Below are 22,428 nucleotides of genomic sequence, written 5' to 3'. Positions count from 1 at the left end.
GGGAAAGTGGAATGATGCTGGGTGAGCACAGCAGTGGAGGCCCACCACAGAAGGGGTGGGTGATGCTTTTGCATGAAAAAAACAGCAGGAGTCAGGAGCCCTGGACACTTCCTCCCAGCTCTGCAGTAACCAGCTAGGAAGACTTGCAAATTCAATTTAATTCATTGCCACAAACATATACTGCACCTTACTGTGTGCTAGGACTGTGCTAAGGCCTGAGAAAGCAAATTAGCAAAGCTATTGACAATAATCTCAATAAATCTACCAACTAGGAGCAGACACAGCTAACAAATTTTTAGGAAACCTTGTGCTGGGAAAAACAGCAGAAGTATGTGCAGTGCAAGGATATTTTTAGATTCTTGCAGAAGCAGAGCCTGAGATTAAGATTTGAGTGTGAATGATAGATACTTGGGACACAATCTAGGAAACCTGAGTAGAGTAATGTGGAAGAGAGACAGGGAAGGAAAAGATGCCAGTATAGGGGAGACTATCAAACAAGTTACCACGTGTGCAAGTATAACTTCATCTGCTGGGAACTCTGGGAGCCAATGTGGAACATATGCTTCAGAATTGGTAAACAGGCAAAGGTGGAGCTGGTGGTGAGGAAACTGGGGTACTCATTTATGACTTTGTGGCAATCATTGGTTAAGGGCTGCTGGAAGATAGGATCATAATTCCCCAGGCATTGCTGGCTTGCCATATGTGTGGACAGAGTGGGCTTCCAAGGCCAGGGAAAGCCCTCAGGCAAAGAGACACAGATGCACTGAAATGGTAGGGCTTGGGGGTTATGGAAAGGCACCGGCAGTGTCTCATCCTAGGGTGGAAATCATGTTGCTAAAAAGAGGGAAATTGGACCAGAAAGTCCTGATTGCCTAACCAACTCTAAAATCGTGAGATACAAGATTTAGTCTAACAGTCTTATATTCTGTACTTCCATATTGACTTGCCTCAGGCTGATTTTAAAACAATCTGAATAGACATGGGAAATGGGTGGGTAGTAGGAGAGTGATAAGATTAATGGCTTTGTGGTGAAAAATCCAGGACTCCACATAAAATATATTCATCAAAACAGCCTAACTTGTTCATAGAGAATCTGCTTGCTTTTAACCCTGTGATCATGGCCCTCACAGTTGCAAGGTAGTCATCCTAAGAGGACCCTCCAGACTCTGGTTTCACAGAGAAGAAAATGGAGACTGCAGAGTGCTGTCCCTCTCTGCATGACCAGTGACAGGAACCTGGAGGTGGACGTAGCAAACCAGACTTTAAAAAGGAAAGTGATTTTTTTTTTGTCTATACCCAAGGGCGTAGTCCTATATCATCTTCACACTTCAAAGCTTCCTCCCAACCTAGGGAGGTTGATTATATTTTCTTATACAGCAGTCCCCTTAATCCATGGGGAATACGTTCCAAGACCCCCCATGGATGCCTGAAACCACGGATAGTACTGTCCCCTGCATAGACTATGTTTTTTCTATACATACATTCCTGTAATAAAGTTTAATTTATAAATTAGGCACAATATGAGATTAATAATAACTAATATTAAAATAGAACAATTAAAACAATATGCTAGCATCACTACTCATGTGCTTTGGGGCCATTATGATGTAAAATAAGGGCTACTTGAACACAAGCACTACAATACCATGACAGTCAATCTGACAGCCTAGATGGACACTAAGTGACCAAAGCGCAGGTAGTGGATACAGTGTGAAGATGCCGCACAAAGGGATAACTCACGTCCCGGGTAGGCTGGAGCTGAATGGCATGAGATTTCAACATGCCGCTCAGAATGGTGCACAATTTAAAACTTACGAATTGTTTATTTCTGGAATTTTCTATGTAATATTTTCAGACCACAGTAGATTGCAGGTACCTAAAACCCCAGAGCATGAAACCATGTAAAGGGGGGACTACCATGTTATTCTTAGCCTCTCTTACCCTTGAAAGTGTTTTAGTGGCCATTATGCAGACAGGGTCCCCAAACAGTTTTGCAACAGCCCCACGGCTATATGTGGCTACAGCTACAGAGTTGGGCTGCCCATTCCACCAAAGCCCTGTTTCCCAGAAATTTGCCTATAAAACACAAATCTCCTGTGAACCAAACTGGGCCCTGTACTAGAGCATGTGAGTTCCCAGGGACAGCTTTATCTTCTTCTCATTTCTTAAGATGTGTTCTGGTAAATCAGATCTTCTATTTTTTTTTTTTTTCCTTCCTTTTCTTTTTCCACTCCATAGAGCACCACTGTTGTTTCTAAATGAAGCCCAAGAATTGCATTTGATTGCAAAGGATGGAGCCTTTAAAGTGGTAAGTCTGGGGATGGAAAATATGAAAATCATATAATCCAATAATGAATGAGGACAATGGAGAGGAAACTGCTCCTGGAGCACTGTTGACACTGAACAACAGCAAATGCCTGTGTACTCAACTTATTAGAAAGAACTGGCATTTCTCCCTTGTTCAAGCACAGGATCAAACTAGCTGTAATTGAAGCCCTCACGCTGCACACAATGCTGGATGGCTTGCAGTCATTTCCTCCTCTAGGGTTAATTTTCCTAGAAAAGGACGTTAGCAGATTTGGGGAGTGATTTGAGCATGGCTTGCACTGTCTGTTTCATTGGAAATGGAGAATGGATATCCTTTTCATGGACATATTTGATCCTAAAACAAACACCTAGCTTTTATTGGGCTTCTCTCAAGTCTTAGCACTTACTTCTGGCAGCAAAGTTGCCTCTAGAAAAAGACAAACTATTTGTGTGGCTCAATGACTGAGAGAAACTGAAGTGGAAATGTTTCTTGAATTAGCCTTCAATATTGGGTGATAATAATAATAAAAGCTAATTTTTATTGAGGTGTTGGTATGTATTAGACATGGTTCCAACTGTTTTATATTCATTTAAACCTAAAAAAAAAAAAATCCCATAGGAAAAATTCTGTTAGTGTTTCTATTTTACATATTAGGAGAATGATCATATCTTCTTTTCTTCTGTTCCACAGAAGAAATGCTAAAAACAACAACTCTGTTACTTCTATTGCTATTGCTACTATGATTAATATTAATAATGCACTTAAACGTAGTTAATTTAGCTAGTAAGCATTATTGAACATCTGAAGTTAAAATAGTGCTATGTATCATTTATAAAAATAAGAGAAAGAAGAAATTACACTCAGATATATCCAAACAGCATTAGGGCATAAGACAGTACCTTGGGAAGAATCGTATGCAGTGAGCTTCTTTAAACCAAACATTATTGTTCCTCAATACCATACCTAGAAGAAAAAAACAGGAAATAAAAAGCAGTGGCATTCTCAGCTAAATCGTTACCCAATCTCAACATGTGTTTATGCCTAAAATATACAAGTTAAATTCTTAGAAAGCCTCAGAAAAAAACGTGGTACACACATATCAAGCATTTATGCTAATAGAGGTTCATAAGAAAGAGATGCTTTTTTTAAAAGCAGCAGTCACGAAAATTGAACTTTTGTTTTTTACTTACTTTTAATAAATTAAACATAAATATTAGTTTGAGGATGTTATATGCTGATATTACAGATAAAGTATATAAAATAAACACACACACAGACATAAACACACACAATCATTTTCTAGGCCTTAAAGACATGGTATTGATGCTGCCCTGAGTCTTGTTCCCTGTTATGCCATTCTTTTGACTATATAAAAAATAAAAACTTTTTCATATAAAAGGGCTAATTTCCTTTATATATAAAAAGTTTTGGGAAACCAATAAGAATAAGGTTAATAAACAACACAACAAGAACAACAATAAGACAACCTAATATAAATAAGACTAGCATGCAGCCCATAGAAAATGGGCAGAAGACATGAAAAAAAACAGTTCACAGTAAAGGAATCCTTTGGTTTTTAAATATATGATAAAATGTTCAAACTCGGTTAAATCAAGCAATATAATGCCATTTCAATCTAACAGTTAAAGTTTAAAAGACATTGTCATGACATCTATTTCATTAACCCCCAGATCATAATAAACATGGCAGGTAGCTCAAATATTGGTTTCAATATTCTTCATAAAGACTACAATTGTTTTCTCCCTTTATTCTTCTTTTATCCTCAGGCTGTGATTTTTTTCTCACTTTGGCCTCTTCATATTTTCCCTCCAGCAACAAGGTTGGCTATGTCTCCACAGGATATCTAATTCAAACACTCGTTGAATAAAAATATTTTGCAGGTTGTGTATGCAGCATTAGAGAAAAATAAGTTCCATGTAGCTGAATTATGAAACTACTTATCATTAAGCCCTTAGGTTTAAAGGCTGTGTTTCCATAGTTATCAATATTCTTTGCTGCCTAGGAGAGATTGGGAAAGCCATCATTTGTTTCCAAATAGTAGCCAACCAGGGAACAAAAAGAGAAATGGAGAAGCCATTTAAATGAATTTGATTCTCAATTTGGAAAATTTTTTAATTATTAAAAAGTATTTGAGTTGTCTTATCTATGAAGTTAGCCAATATTACCTTTTTAAACTTGAATGTAAAGTTTTAAATACAACTAATAATTCTTGTAGATGATCATCTGTATGCCTTATCACATTTAATTCTTATAATAACACTATGATATAGGCATTATTATTATTATTATTACTGTTGTACAGATGAAGAAGATAATGTATAGAGATACCAAAAAATTTTTCCAAAATTACATGACTAGTAAGTGACAGAGCTTTGATTTGATTCCTGGGAGTCTCTTTTTGAAATCTAGGTTCTTAAACACTAGTATTCCATCTATAAACTCTTGCTGTGTGCAAGAATAGTTTTGTTTGCCCTCATTCTGTTGTGGATAAGTATGCATTTTCATAGAGATGAATTTTTTTCTTAGAATCCACTGCTTTTTTGGGTGAGACTGGTATTCAGTGATGTTTAGAGAGGGCAAAGGGCATCTTCTCTGTGCTTCCCTCACCTCTAAGTTCAATGGACTAGCCCCAAATGCTTCTCTTGGTTGGACATGATCCAAAACTCTCTCCTTTATCTCTGCTTCCAAAATGCTAATCAGCATCAATCATCAAGCAAAGTTTTCTGTAAAAATCAAGAGGAGACTAAGTCCAGTGGTGCCATCAAAGGTTTGGCTAAGACTACAGGGAAAGAGCCAAGGTCTGCCATGTGTCATGGCCTCTTCACAGGTACTTTCTACATGGCTTAAGAATAAAACCAGTGGTTCATAGTCTTTTGGATTTTAGCCATCCTAACTGGGGTTAGATGGTATCTCAATGTGGTTTTGATTTGCATTTCCCGGATGCTGAGTGATGTTGAGCATTTTTTCATATGTCTGTTGGCCATTTGGATATCTTCCTTAGAGAAATGCCTATTTAGCTCTTTTGCCCATTTTTTAATTGGGTTGCTTGTTTTCTTCTTGTACAGTTGTTTGAGTTCCTTATATATTCTGGATATTAATCCTTTGTCAGATATATATTTTGCAAATATTTTCTCCCACTCTGTTGGTTGTCTTTTAACTCTTTTAATTGTTTCTTTTGCTGTGCAGAAGCTTTTTAGTTTGATATAATCCCATTTGTTTATTTTTCCTTTGGTTGCCCGTGCTTTTGGGGTCGTATTCATGAAGTCTGTGCCCAGTCCTAGTTCCTGAAGTGTTTCTCCTATGTTTTCTTTAAGAAGTTTTATTGTTTCAGGGTGTATATTTAAATCCTTAATCCATTTTGAGTTGATTTTAGTATACGGTGAGAGGTATGGATCTACCATACGACCCAGCTATCCCACTGTTGGGAATATACCCAGAGGAATGGAAATCATCAAGTCAAAGGTATACCTGTTTCCCAATGTTTATCGCAGCACTCTTTACAATAGCCAAGAGTTGGAACCAGCCCAAATGCCCATCATCAGATGAGTGGATACGGAAAATGTGGTATATCTACACAATGGAATACTACTCAGCTATAAAAACGAATGAAATACTGCCATTTGCAACAACATGGATGGACCTTGAGAGAATTATATTAAGTGAAACAAGTCAGGCACAGAAAGAGAAATACCACATGTTCTCACTTATTGGTGGGAGCTAAAAATTAATATATAAATTCACACACACACACACACACACACACAAACCGGGGGGGGGGAAGAAGATATAACAACCACAATTATTTGAAGTTGATACGACAAGCAAACAGAAAGGACATTGTTGGGGGGGAGGGGGGAGGGAGAAGGGAGGGAGGTTTTGGTGATGGGGAGCAATAATCAGCCACAATGTATATCAACAAAATAAAATTTAAAAAAAAAAAAAAAAAAAAGAATAAAACCAGTGGGGAAAAATTACAGGGAGATAGATTTTAGCTCCATTTGGACTGAGCTGATTAATAATTGTAGTTCTCTCAGAAAGAAGTAAGATACCCTGTCAACAGAGGTACGGAAGCAGAGGATGAATAACTACTTGGGAGAAATGTAAAGGGATCTTAAATCTCAAGTGAAGCATTAGACTAGTTCAGAATCTTTCAACTTGCTTCCTGATACATTGCTATACCATGATTGCTCATAAGGTGCATCATAGGAAATTTATTACTACTAATACAGAACAATATTTGTAATCCATTTTTTAAATATATAAATTAAAGTGGATCTGTATCAGTTTCTTAACTTCAAGCAATAGAAACTGTTGGATGAATATAGAATAGCTTAGAGAATTGAAAGTAAAGAATTGCACAAGCCCATTACCAGGTTATTTTTATAGTACGTAAACTTGCCTGACCTGCATCAGTGGGCGATTCTGATCCTTGACCACATTATCCCTCCTGTGTGTTGTGACAGAATGAAAGCTGAGAACCATTATACACTCAGTCTTTAAGATTTCCCCCAAGCCTCAGGTACTATGATTCTGTGACTCTGGAGAGTGAGGAAACAATAACACAGAGCAAAACTGTTCCAGCCTCAGATCCACATTGGGTTGTATGAGAGCACAATTAACTGGCTACGTTACTAATAAAGTCTCTGCTACTTAGGGCTCTAGAATGGCAGTTCCTCATAAGAGAGTTGCAAGGGATCAAGGAAAAGAGTTACTTTACTTCTAGAAAAAACCAAGCTTCCTGTGTGGGACTAAAACAGTGAAATCTAGAGAGACAGAGACAGAGACAGAGAGTAATCTTTTCCCTAGCACTGATAGAAGAGTTTGTTTACCCACAAAATGGGATAGAACAAGAACTTAACTGAGGAAATTATCTTAGGCAAGCATGAAGTGTGGGTATATATGTGTGTGAAGGAGGGTAAAAGCTAGTTAAAAAGTCAAGTATTATGAAGAAAATGGCCTTGCCTTTCTTTGCTCATGATGGAATTATATGTGACTTGGGTTATTTTCCTATTAATTCTCATTCATTCAGCAAATATCTATTGAGCACAAAGTAGATGCTGAGTCCTGAACTGAACTTGAATTAAAACACAAATTCTGCTCTTGCTTACTCATTTCTTCAAAATGTCTTGCTGTCTGGACCCAATGAAGGCCACCTTTGCTTCATGAGAGTTACCCATACAGTGGCTATACATCTCAGTGTGCCTGCGGAAATCCTAGTTTATACATGTGGTCCTTGCATAATTATTAAAAAGGGCCTCTTTCACCCTCAAAAGTGTTTGGATGAACTTCCAGCTTTGATCCTGGGATGTAGGAGCCAGGAGTGCTGTTCCCATTCTTATGGCAAAAAAGAGCCAGGCTAACTTCAAATTTATAAATTTTCTCAAATCCATTAGGAAGCTAAAGTAGCAAACTTTGGCACAAAATCTAAGTAGACAGGCCTGCAGCGAGGGAGGAGATGTGAGCATGTGCTCACCTGGAGAAGAGAACCAGCAGTCCATTACCCTAAGATCCTGGAACACAGTTTATGCTTATGACTGAGGATTAATCAGAGCAGTAGAGATCACATCCCCCACATTCAACCACCACTAAGCTACGAAGCTTCAAATAACATGTAAGAGCAGGATACTGCTGGGAGAAGAACTAGAGAGGAGCAGGAGTATTTTAAAAAATGCTTTCTGAGGTACAGCACAAAGGGAAGGACTAAAATTCAGAATCAAACAGAAATCTCTCTGTTTCTGCACTGTAACGACAGATATATCTACAGAAATGTGAAGCCTGTGGTGCTCTGAGGGTAACCACATTAACAAAAAAATTTAAACCCTGCCCAATGCCTAACTAACTTAACTCAAACTCCCATGCTCAAAGCACAAAAAAGGCATGCCCATTACAGGCAGAAAACTTACTTACTCCAGTGTCTAGTATACTATACAAGATGTCCAGCGTTCAACAAAAAAATGAGACATACAAAAAGACAAGAAAACCACATTCAGAAGTAACTAATCAATCATCAAAAGCAGATTCAGAAATGACAGATGTTGGAAATAACAATCAGTATGCTAAATCTCTAAGGATAAAATTCGACAATAAGCATGATCAGGTGGATAATTTCAGTAGAGAGAAGAAACTATACAAAAACATCAAGTGAAAATACTACAAATTAAAAAACACAGTAGCAGCAATGATGAATGTCTTCAGCAGAGCTGTAAGTAGCCTTAACACAGCTGAAAAAGGAATTATTGAATTTGAAGATAGGGAAAGAGTAAAAAGAATGATGGGGGGAAAAAACCCCAAACATCCAAGAGCTGTGAGACAACAAGAATCATTTTAACATACACATAATTTGAATCCCAGAAGGGGAAGAGAAAGCGAATGGGACAGAAGAAATATTTGAAGAAGTAATGGCTAAATAAGGGAAAGTTTTTAAAAAGAAAAAAAACCCCACTTAGGCACTTAATATTTAAACTGCTATAAACAAAAGACAAAAAGAAAATCTTGATGACAGCCAGAGAAAATGAGACATTACATACAGAGGAACAAAGATAAAAATTACAGCATACATCTCATCTTACATCATGCTGGCTAGAAGACAATAAAGTGATGTCTCTAAAGTATTGTAAAGTATTGAAGGAAACAAACAAACAAAATAACTCTCATCCCAGAATTCTATACAGAAAGCATCTTTCAAAAATGAAGGAGAAATAAGGACTTTTTCAGACAAACAAAAACTGAGTAATTACACTAAAGTATACCTGTTAACTAGAAATGTTAAAAAATGTTCTTTAGGCAGAAAAGGCATTATATCAGATTGAAACCTGGGTCTACACACAAAAATGATGAATGCTGAAAATGGAATAAGTTAAGGTAAAACTAAATTCATTTTTTCTTACTTTTAATTAGTCTAAAAAATAACTGATTAAAGCAAAAATAGTACAATACACCATGCATTTATAGCATATGTAAGAGTAAAAGCTATAACAGTAGCACAAAAGATGGAGAGAAGAAATATTGGGAATAGATTGTTGTAAGGTCCTTATACTATGAGTGAAGTGATAAGATATTCTTTGAAACTAGACTCTTAAGTAAAGATGAATATTTTAAGCCATAGGGCATCCACTAAAATTATTTTAAGAGGAGGTATTAAATGAGGCAATAGAGGTGATAAGTGAAATAATTAAAAGATGCTTAATTAACAACAGAAAATTCAGAAAAAGAGGGAGGAGAATAAAGAACTAAAGGAATGAATAGGAAACAGCTAGCAAAATGATTGATTTTAACCCAGTCATATAAACAATCACACATGTGGTCTAAACATACCAGTTAAAAGACAGAGATTACCATATTGAAAACAAAGGCAAGACCCAGCTTATTTTTTCCATGAGAAACCCACTTTTAATATAAAGGCATAGATGCATTAAAACTAAAGGATAAAGATATACCATACAAACACTACAGAAAAGAAGCTGAAGTAGTTATATGAACATTAGATTAATTAGACTTCAGAACAAGAAAGATTATCAAGGACAAAAATGGGACAATTCATAAGGTTAAAAATGTCAAGTTTCTAAGAAGACATAACAATTCTAACTTCAAGTTGAATTGAAAATGTTTGAAATACATGAGGCAAAAACCGAAAGAACTGAAAGGAGAAATAGATAAATCCAAAATTATAGCTGGAAACCTCAACACTCTTCTGTGAATAATTAACAGAACAAGTAGACAAAAATCAGTAAGAGTATATATGCCCTGAACAATACTATCAGCCAACTAGACTTAATTGACATTTATATAGAACATGCCATCCTAAAGGAGCAAAATACACTTTCTTTTCAGGTGCACCTGGAACATTCACTAATATAGACCATATTCTGAACTGTAAAAAAAAAAATTAATAAATTTAAAGAATAGGAATCATATATGTACATTCTCAGATTATAACAGAATTAAACTGAAAATCAATAACAAAGAGATATCTGGAAAATACTCAAAATTTTGAACATTAAACAGTACATTTCTAAAAAACTCATGGGCCAAAGAGGAAGTCTCAAAGAAAATTTTTAAATATTTTGAATCGTGTGAAAATAGAAAGCAACATATCAAAATTGGTGGGATGCAGCAAAAGTAGTGCTTACAGGGCAATTAATAGCATTTAATGTTTATATAAGAAAAGAATAAAGATCTCATATCATTAATATAAGTCTCTACCTTAAGAAACTAAAAAAAGGAGAGAGATCTAAACCCAAAGTAAACCCCAAAAAAGAAATAATAAACGTAAGAGCAGAAATCAATGAAATTGAGACCAGAAAAACTATAGTGAAAATCAATGAAACCAGAATCTGGTTCTTTGAAAAGATTAATGAAAACCCATAAATCTCTGGCTAACTAACCAAAAGAAAGTACAAATTTCCAATATCAGCAATAAAATAGGTGTTATCACAGTGTATTCTACAGACATGAAGAAGAAAACAATGACATACTACAAGCAACTCAATGCCCATAAATGTAAAATAAATCAGTTCCTCAAAAGGCATCAATTACCAATACTCACTCAGGAAGAAAGATAACCTGAAAACTACTATATCCACTTTTTAAATTGAATTTATAGTTTAAAACCTTCAAAAAATAAAAAAGAAAACTCTTGGCCCATGTTATTGCACTAGTGATTTTTACCAACTATTTAAGAAAGAAATAATATAAATGTTCATTGATTAGAAAAATGAAATATTATTATGATATCAGTTTTCCCAAAATTGATCTATAAATGCAATACAATCCCAATCAAAATCCAAGCAGACTTTTTTTTTAAATGAAAATCTGATTCTAAAATTTATATAAGAAGGTAAATGAACTAGAATAGCCAAAATATTTTTGAAAAAGATAAATAAAGCTGGGGAGGGGTCACAATAGCCATTTTTAAGACATAAAGCCACTGTAATCAAGACTGTGTGGTACTGGCAAAAAATGATAGATCAATGGAACAGAGTAGAGATCCCAGAAATAAACCCAAACATGTAGAATCAACTGATTTTTAACAAAAGTGCAAAGGCGACTAAATGGAGTAAGGATAATTTCTTCAATGAATGGTACATGAATAATTATATTGTTCACATGCAAAAAAAAAGTGAACTTTGACCTATACCTCATACCTTCACTCAAAATGGATCATGCACCTAAACATAAAATGTAAAACTATAAAACTTCTATATAAAAAATAAATAAATAAAATACTGTTGCCTTGGGTTAGGCAAAAAAAATTTTAGATATAACAAAAGCATGTTCCATAAAAGAAAAAGTCTGTTGAATTTTATTAAGATTTAATACTTCTGCTTTGTGAAAAAATCTGTTAAGAGAATGAAAAGACACACCACAGAGTAGGTGATTAAACTTGCAAGCCACATTTCTGACAAAGGACTTGTGCTCGGAGTGTATAAAGAACTCTCAAAACTCAACAATAAAAAACAACCCATTGTAAAGTATGGGCAATAGGTATGAGCAGACACTTCACCAAAGAAGATATATAGATGGTAAATAAACATATTTTGATGCAATTTAAAACAACAATGAGATATCACTATTGGATATCACTATACCCACTAGAATGGCTTTCTAAAGAAAGACAATACCAAGTGCGGGTGAGGATGTGAAGGCACTGGAACTCATGCATTGCTGATGGGAACACAAATGGTAAGGCCATTTTAGAAACGGTTTGGTGGTTACTCATAGAGTTAACACAAAACTACCATTCTTTACTAAAATGTAAAATGATAAACCAGGACAAGGTAGGAAAGGTGGAACACAAGCCTGTGGTAAATAAATTAATTGAATTACAAATGAAACACATAACCACACTGAAGGGAATGGGGAAGAATGTAGCTGGCCTAAGTAACTGTAGAAAACAATGTTTCGAGAGGATAGGATTAGGCTAAAGACAGAAAGAACTGTACGCAAATACTATCCTCTGGCTGGTGAATTTGTTTAACACAAGGGGTATGGGTTAAGAATTCTTAAACTGCTATACCTGGGTATAGGGTTGAGCAAATAAATATACTGTGCACATAATAAGAGGCAAGTTTCTTTCCATCAGAGAAAATAGTTAAAAATAAGGAAAGGGGGATGACCAGAACAAACACTACGGTGCTGGATTGAAGTTGGAGGTATCAGTATGCAATAAATAGATAGATAGTAGACAGACAGATAGATAGAGGCAGATGACAGGGAAATAAATATAGATATGTATGAATGTATGTATGTATGAGATAGTATGAATACATATATTTCCTAACCCTATCCACTGAGAGAATCTAGAAACAGCAACACTTCAGTAGTAATAATCACACCTCACCCTCAGACCCTGATTTCTTAATTACATTCTCCAAACCAGCTCCTTGGAGAACTAGGTTGATTTCTAGGCTGGGGCGGGGGGAAAATACACAATGAGCCTGGAGGATCTCATGGTGCAAGAAAGTAAGAAAATGCTCAAAAAAAAAAAATCTTTTTTAAAATGTGGACATATTGAGAGGACACAGGAGCCAACCTGAAAATACTGCCAATAACTCAAACTGAAAATTCCAACAACAAATTAAATAACCGTAATATTGGATTATAATCCAAAGGGGGAAAAAAAGTCCATGAGTCCATACTGAATAAAAAAATAAATGGTTGAAAAGTGAAGACCCTTCCTTACAGAAGAATTTCAATGAATCCATGTAAAAGGAATGAGAGAAATAGAAAACCACCATTAGATCTCCACCATAATAACTGTTGCAGGCAAGATCCACCAACGGATAGTGAAACTGGTGAGTAAAAGGTTAGGCAGAAACAGGATATCTTCATATTTAGTAATTTCAAAGGGGAAAAATCATAAGTTTATAGTAGAGAGTCCAGGCAGATAGCCAGGTGATCAGTGTTAGCCAAGTGATCAAGGTTAATGTCACCATCAACACATTTTGTTGTCATGTACTCCCTAGTGCGCATCGCCTCTTTCGTAGCCTTTGCAACAATGCATAACCTCAATGTAATCAAGGAAAATGTCAGACAAACCCAAACTGCAGGGCATTCTACAAGATAACTGGTAAGTACTCTTGAACTGCCAAGGTCAGGAAAGACAAGGAAAGACTGAGGCACTGTTTAAAAATGTAAGTGACTAAAGAAACATAAAACTAAATGCAATGCAGGAACCAGGATTGGATCCAGGAACAGAAAAAGGATATTATTAGAAAAACTAGTGAAATACAAATAAGTACTTGATTAATGGTATTATACCAAAGTTAATTTCTTGGTTACATAAGGTATTAGCATGAGTGAGCTATAAGTACTATTTTTGCAATTCTTCTCTAAGTCTAAAATTACTTCAAAATAATATATATATGTTTTCAAAAGTGAACAGCGACTTATATAGTCACCCTAGTTATCTGTCGTATCTGGAAAGAACATCTTGATCCCAGAAACTAGTGTAGCACCCTCCTATACCAGAAGGTTGTCATTTAAAGAAAAAAAAAAGTTGACTCCTTTACCAATTATTTCCTATTAATTCTCTATTCATTCTCTCACATTGGTTGGCAGGATATTCCTCTCATTTATGAATCCACCACCAGCCTTTCCTAAAAATAATAATTTTTTTAAAAAAAAGAACAAAGAAATCATTCAGATGGTGACAAAAATGCAGAGTATTCTGCTGACTGGAAAATTTCCAAGCTGAGTAGAGTCCTATTTTTAATGTTTGTTTTTGCTCGCCCTGTGTGTGTGTGTGTGTGTTTGTGTATGTATGCATTGTGTATGTGTGTATGTATGCATTGTGTATGTGTGTATGTATGCATTGTGTGTGTGTGTATGTATTGTGTGTGTGTGTATGCATTGTGTGTGTGTGTGTATGTATGCATTGTGTGTGTGTGTACGTATGCATTGTGTGTGTGTGTACGTATGCATTGTGTGTGTGTATGTATGCATTGTGTGTGTGTGTATGTATGCATTGTGTGTGTGTATGTATGCATTGTGTATGTGTGTATGTATGGCCTCCTGGGCCTGTTGAGACCCAGGAATCACTCTCTGATTAAATATCATTTGCTCTCTGGGCTTTTGGACCCTCTTTGGTATCTGTGTGCGATGCACTGCTGCACTTGGACCTTTTTCAAATTCCCACTCATTGTACCTGTTTCCTTGTGGCAATGAGGAAGCTTCGAGGGAACAGTGGAGATAACCTCACATGGCTTCCTCAATGGCTTTCAAGGAGAACTGCCGAATGCAGACAGCAGGCCAAGGCATGTTGAGCTTCATGGAATCAGGTGATTTTGAAGCTGCAGGGGCCCACATCCTGCCACCTTCCTCAAGGGCTTGCCTTCTGCTACAAATTGTTCTCCTTGAACAATATGACAGAGTCAACATCCCATCAATTAAATTTGAGGAAAGGCGGGTATCGGGAGGAGAAAGGTAGAGATGCTTTTGCTCACCAGGCTGCCTTATAAAATGAAACTTGGCAAGTGACCTGGGAGGACCCCTCTCTGAGCCTGTTTCCTGGGCTACTAAAGGGAAGAGATGCCCATCCTCTGTGTCTTAGATTTGCTGTGAGGATAAACTGGAATAACTAAAATAAAAATGGTATTAAAAAATGTAGCCAGTGTTTCCATTGAAAAGTTAAAATGGTCTCTTTTCCATTCTCTACATTGCCCTCGGGATAAAATGACTCCTCCTTGAACGTGGTTAATGAAGGCCTTCATGTCATTCCCAGCCCACCTCTCATCTCGGGACAGCCCGCGCTTCACGTTCCTTCTCTGCCACGCTGGGCAGCCCCCTTGCACTTTCCCACTGTCTTGCCTTTGCACCTGCTCTTCCTCCTTCCTGGAACTGTTCTTCCTGTTCCCATCCATTCCTGACTGCCCTTCGGCTGAATAATCCCTACTTACCCTTCTCGTCTCGACTTAGATGCCTCTTGTTCCACAAAGCCATTTTTGAACCCACCGTCTTCTCAAATACCCAGAACTAAGTCCAATCAATCTGTTTAACTACATATATCCCCTACCAGGTTGTAAATTCCTAAAATGGAAGAATCTGCCTTTTTCACCATTACATATATCCCTGACTCCTAACAAAGTCTGGACACAATAACTGCACCATAAATGGTTCTTGAATGAATGAATGAATGAATGAGTAACTAACAGATGAATAAATGCATGCTTCCCATACAAGTTCCTTGATATATGTCCTATTTGAGGGACTCAGATGTAGGGAAAGTATTCCAAAGACTACATGGATCGAACAATTAATGAACATACAAAAGAACACAGTTTGCTGGAGTTAGTCATTTTAAACGAGCAAAACTCTGAAGCTTAAATTCTGAGGTAAATATTATTATTAAAATTATTATTTTAACAATGGTTTTGCTATTTTGCTATGATATCATAGCAGCTTACATTTATGTATCCCATATGCTCAGCAATTTGCTAAATGCTTTGTACATATTAGTGTTTTGAATCTTCCTCAAAACCTTAAGACGTAGATGCTGGTTTTTATTCCCATTTAGAGATTAGAAACAAAACCAGAGAGGTTGGGTGAGTTGTACAAAGTCACACACTATTAACGGAGCCACACTGAAATCCAAGGCTGCCAGATGCTGGAGTCTAAGTTGCTAAAGACTATTCTCTCCTGCCTGACAACCAACCACCAAAGTCTTTCCAGCCCCCAGAAGGCAGGAAAACTAGTTTAAATACAATCCTGGATGGATTCCCAAGTTTGGGATCTGCATTTTCCCCATCAACTTCTCACACAGGAATAAGGCTCCCCTATCTAGTGGTTCTATCGGAACTTCTCTCCTCCCAAAGCCAGGAAAACTGTATGTCCCACAGATCCCTATCTGAACTGCTAGTTTATATTTTAATACAATTATTTGGCTCCTACTCCCCCATAGATCCTCTTTTTTTTTTTTTTTTTTTCATTTGCTTCCAATAAAGAGATATTATTTGCTTGGGAGCCTTCCAGACTAACATGAATCCATCTTTTGAAAACTAGTCCCTGCATCTGGAAAACTGAATGATGCTTTGGTGTTTGTTTAGCAAGCGAGTTTGTCTGTGAAAACAGCATTGTTATTTTATTATCTTTAATGCTTTTAAGCCATATTAAGCAAATTTAATTTCCAAAGACGTCTTTTCTCACCACCCCACTCCACCCCTTTTTAAATGGACAACTCAATTTCTACTTTCAAACTGGTTGCCTTCAAAATAAGCCACTGAGCATTGATTTGACCACTTAGCTGAATTAACCACAGTCCATCTGTGTGTTTGTGCCCTTCCCGAGCAAAACAGGTGTTGCCTTTAACATAATGAGAAGGCTTTTTCTGATCAGACCACTTCTTATATAATTAAATACATACACATCCTAGAACTCCAAATCTATCATTTAAATAAAAAGGCACACTCAGTCAGTCCACAGACAAAAGGTCCCTTAGGAAAAATATGTCTGACACCCCCTAACCTATGAACCAGAGAGTTTTTTGATTACCCTAGTAATCTTTTTATTCTTTGCATCAATAAATGTTGTAACTAGGGGTGTTCACAGCACTAGTATTTGATAGCTTCAGTAATCATCTCATCCACAGACCAATATACTTCTCTGTTTCTTCACATTCCACGTAAGATTTTGAACCTTGGGAAAGCTAAACTCAGATGGCGTCTAGTCATTCACTTGTGTTCTCTATCCCTGAGTAAAAGAAATAAAAATATACTGTAATGGTAGGCTTCTTTATTTTAAGGTAGAAAATAAAAAAAGAGAATCTACTCCTGCATTGAAAAATTTATTTAGTTAGAGACTAAATCAGACATTGATACACATCACAATGATTATAGAGATTATCAATATTTGAGTGAGGAACAGAGCAAATAGTTTCTTGTGAATTTTCTCACCTCAATTGATTTTTTAAAATCAATACCTGAATTTGTTTACAGAATATGTCCTTTAGCAGGAATACATAATTAATAATAAAAAGTATAATAAACAGTAATAAGAGTTTATGGAACTGAGAACAAACCCTGCCTATTCTAATAAGCATATTCTGGGTCATAAAAGTGAATCTAAAATCTAGTACAAAAAAATGTAAGGTCTGAAGCTCAGAAAGGAGCCCGTGTTAGTTCAGGTCTTTTATTATTGGCTACAGGAGAGGATCGACATCTTTTTGGTTAAATTATACAAACTGGCTGGCATGGAATATTAACACAGAAAAGCCCCCCACTAACATGAAGATGAGAATGATCTCACAGTTAAAGAAAAGAGCTTTGATTTTACTTTTTCTCTTTTTCTTCTGTTGTAATTCATTCAGATCCAAGAATTCAATTTTGCAAGCAGTTATTGAGCACCTACTAGGAGCAACTGACGGTATTACATGTGCACAGAAAGACCCCAGGCAGCTTCAAGTAATAAAACTTTCCACTTATTCCTATGCTAACTAACGATATATTTGTTATCAACAGAAAAGCAGCAAACTATTAAATCTATGTGTAAATATATTCAGTGGAAGCTTGTGTAAATATGTTCAGTGGAAGCATGCCTTTTTCTGTTCTCTTTTATGCCTAATCATTTTTAACACTATTATTTCAGGATTTTCTCCTGATTTGGGTCCTTAAGGGACTCAGAAGGGATGAGAAATGGTCCCAGCCTTTAAAAGACTATACAGTCTTACTAGGGAAAAAGGACAGATGCACAAAACCATGAGAAAACCAAGGCTTCAAGTCTAAGTTATAAGTACAAGGTCAGATATGCAGAAAGTTGTTGTTAAGGGTCTTCTTTCTAAGCTTTAACCCAAAGTGCAGTACAAAACAACATATGCTGTGTGATTAAGAAATAGAATCTGAGTAAGGTTACTGAATAAGTGGATAGGGAATGAATGGGAGAGGAAAAATAGTGCCAGTAGAATGCAGTGGAGACATCGTGGCAGTTATTCCAGTAGAGGCTGATGAGGCCATAAGCACTGATGGACATCCAAATCACCTGGGAGCTTTTGCATATGTCCACATTACCCATTGATTCTAACTCTGTAGATCACAAGTGTAGCAATGGCATGAATGTTTTATAAAAATCTCCCTGGGTGAGTCCCTTCCTAGTTAAGAACCACTGCCCTAAATTAGGGTATCTGCTCTACCAAACAGGGGTTTTCTTTAAATCCATGCTGTCCCTTATTAGATGTCTGATGGCCGACAAGTCTGTCATACTTAAGAAATGTACAAATAAGTGATTTGTTATTTTTGCTTCCACCATTGGCATAAGTGAATGTTAGTGATTCAACAATATAAATCTTGGAAAACTAAGTCAAACCTACCGTGACACAAACTTCTCAAATAGTAACAACAAATCCCCAATATATGTGTATTTTTGATCAGCTTCCCTTATAAACTATAATTTATTGATTACTTAGCATGTGTCAAACATCCTATTAAATATATCATAATGTTATTTCATTCAATTCTCACCACCATGTAATGAAAAAAGCACTATTATCTCCATTTTAAAGATGAAAAAACTAAAGCTCATAATTCAGTCATTTAACTAAGATAATACATACCTACTAAATTATTGATAACCTCTATGTTAAACTATAAGAATCAGTTTTATAATCAAAATCAAATAATTTTAGTATAAACAAGGCTATCATCATTTTTTCTCTTTTCCTCCTGAAAATCATAAAAAAGCAAGGAGATTGAAAAAACTCACCACAAACTCTATTTTTAGTGAAACTAAGAAAGATATATATATTTAGACTCCAGAAAGTAGCAGCAAGAAGTAGCTGAGATCAGAAGTCATATGGAATCAAGTGAAGAGGAGAGGCATGGAGAGCAGTGAGAAGGCTCATCTGGAAAATCAAAGAAAGTGCCAGCAAAAATATGTTCTCTGACTATGAGGGTCTCACTCAAAGTGCAAAGTTTATATTTCTTGTTTGCAACAATGTATGTGGGAATTCAAGTGAGCAGAGCTGGATCAGTTTGGGAGAAGGTGGGGCTATGCAAACAATCAAACAATGCAAACAATCATACAAATAAGCCATCTTTTCAGAATAGTCTGTTTTTGTGGCAGGTGATGGCTACTCTGACAATCTGCCATACCCCAAAGAAAATCTAAAATATTTAATGATGAATAATAAAAAAAGAAACAAGCAGAACACTAACACAAAAATACTGTGGGAAAAAAATCAGGAGAAGAGCAGAAAGCTCACTAATGGAGAATACTTACTACAAAAGTGATACTATGTAGCAGATAGCCAGACATCACATTATAAACTTAGAAATATGAGTGAGATAATCATGCCTATGAAGGAATACTACAAAGCAGAGGTGCAGAATCTCAGGTACTGAATGGTGAGAATGTAGAAGATGAAAAATGAGCTGACAGTAAGAAATGTGAAGGAAAACAAGAAAAATCAAAACTATCTAATATTGAATCAACAAATGGGAAAAAAAGTACCATAGGAAATTCGGTAAGAGAAATAGTAGATAGCAGTGAGAAAAGCAAACAAAAAATGAGACTAAAACGCTAAAAAGAACTAATGACTAAAGATAGGTATAGAAAAAAAGTATAAAAAGACGTAGCAACTGCATAATTGGAGATGACGGAAAAGAAACGAAAAATCATGGATTAGAACATATATTGTAAGATATACTTGAAGAAAACTTTATATTTAAAAAGATGACTTGAATTTGCCCTTTGGAATATGATATCATGTACCAAAAAAAATAAATCCAGGATGGTCAATAATGATAATATCTAGGAAATTATTGAATTATATAGATAAAGAAAGAGTCATTTGGAATCAGTAAAAAGATTAAGTCACTTGTAAGGTGGAGAAAAATGCTGGTACCAGATTTTTCACTGCAATATTCAGCAACAAGAGATGGTGGAGCAATACCTATAAGAAATCATTGCATGCAAACTTTACCTCAAACAGAAAAAAAAAAAAACCTATGAATCAATACTGAACTCTGGCTAATGACATGCAAACTGGAGTATCTGAGGGAGAGGTTAGATCACGGTGTACCAGTTATTCTTTCATCCATAAAAAAGTAAGATGGATTGGAGAGTGTTGGAATAAGAATGTGATTAAGTACAGTACAATATTAATTGTAAAATCTACATGTTAAGAATACAGGATATTTACTCTAAAATTCCCCCATCTTTTTTCAGTGTTTGTTTTGTTAATAAACTATTGGGAAGAAATAAATAATGATATAGAAAAGAGAAAGAAAATAAGTGTATAAAAACTAGATTTGAGGTAAAGCCGTCACTTTTTGCAGATGATATTTATATACCTGGGAAACCTAACAGAACTAACAAAAATGGATACAAAAAATGAAATAGTTGAGTAAGGTAATAGGATTCAAAATTTGAATACAGAAATCAATAGTCTATATGTATAAACAAATAACTAAGAAAAAGATATAATGGTATGAAAGAGCTTATTTAAATTAGCACAACATAGATAAAATATCTGTGGATAAAATTAACTAGAAATATTTAACACCAAATAAGAAAAAAACTTTAAAATAGACCCGAAGGACACAAAATAATGCTTGAATAAATTGAAACTTACTTTATTATTGGATAGGAAGACTCAACATTATAAATATAACAATTCTTCCTAAATTAATTCATAAATGTAATGTGATCCCAATAAAAATACATGTATTTTGTGGGGATAGTTTGTAATATACATTCTTATTCTAATCTTCCTATAAAAAAATAAAGAGAAATGATAGCCAAGAAAACTTAGGGGGTGGGGGTGAGGAGGAGATTTCAAGAGATATTAGAGGAGTCTACACTTATTGTATTAAAATATAAACATTTTATATTTAAAACCATATAATACTGTTGCTAGAATACACAAACAGACCAATGAAACAATATAAAAAGTCCATAGAAGAGGGCCATATATATATATATATATATATATATATATATATATATATATGAGAAGTTAATAAGTAATGAATAAGTAATGAAGGAAGTATTTCAAATAATTAGGAGAAAAGCTAGACTGTTCTATAAATGAAGTTTAAATATCTCTGAAAAAAAAAGAAACTTAAATTCATAACTGACACCATGCAGTGAGGGAAGTTTCAAATGGATCTATATTTTTTTAAAAAATAATAATTTTAGTAGTAGAGGAAACATGGGAAATTAATATATAAATGTAGATGAGGGAAAGGTTTGCTAGCTATTGCTTAAATCCAGATGTCATAAACATAAAATTTGCTGGATAACACTTAAAAAACAAATCCTTCTGAATAGGAAAAAACAAAATTTTAAGAGTATCAAATTGGGAATAAATATTGCAATTCATATCACAGACATAGTTTTATCTCCTTAATATATAAAGAGCTCCTAGAAATGGATATGATAGCGATTAAACCTCAATATAGAAATGTAGAAAATGATAGGAACAGAGAGTTCACATAAAAGGGAATAAAGATGGCTCTCAAGCACATAAAAAGATAAAAAATAGATGTTCAATCTGTGGCCACTGACTACAGTGCAACTCCCCACAATCTCCTCCCCTTGAGTATAGGTGGGACCTGTGACTTACTTCTAACTAACAGAATATGGCAGTGGTGATGGGAAGTCACTTCCGTGATTACATTATGTTATTTGAGGTGCCATCTTACTAGCAGACTCTTTGCAGAGACTTTCTACTTTGCTGACTTGAAGAAGAAAATGGTGTGTCTGAAAGCCAGGTAGATAGAAACTGAGGGCAGCCTCAAAAGTGACCACCAGCCAATAGCCAAGAGTCAGCAAGAAGACAGAGCCTTCAGTCTTAAAACTACAAATAATATTATTCTGCCAACAACCTTAGTGAGATTGGAAATGGACTCTTTCCCAGTTGAGTCTCCAGCTGAGAATTCAATCCTGACTGGTGATTAATTGTAGCCTTACAGAAAACACAACTAAGCTAAAGCTGGACTCCACGGAAACTGAAAAATAATAAATGCATGTTGTTTTAATCTCTAAGTTTGTGGTAATTTTTATGCAGCAACAGAAAGTGGCATACAAACCTAATACAATAATAGAACTGCAAATTAAAAATAAAATGGATCGTATCCTTTATCATAACACAATCACAAAATCCAAAAGTT

Source organism: Cynocephalus volans, chromosome 2 (assembly GCF_027409185.1).
Source record: "Cynocephalus volans isolate mCynVol1 chromosome 2, mCynVol1.pri, whole genome shotgun sequence".
In the NCBI taxonomy this organism is placed as follows: domain Eukaryota; kingdom Metazoa; phylum Chordata; class Mammalia; order Dermoptera; family Cynocephalidae; genus Cynocephalus; species Cynocephalus volans.
Note: the sequence above shows the minus strand (reverse complement) of the source record.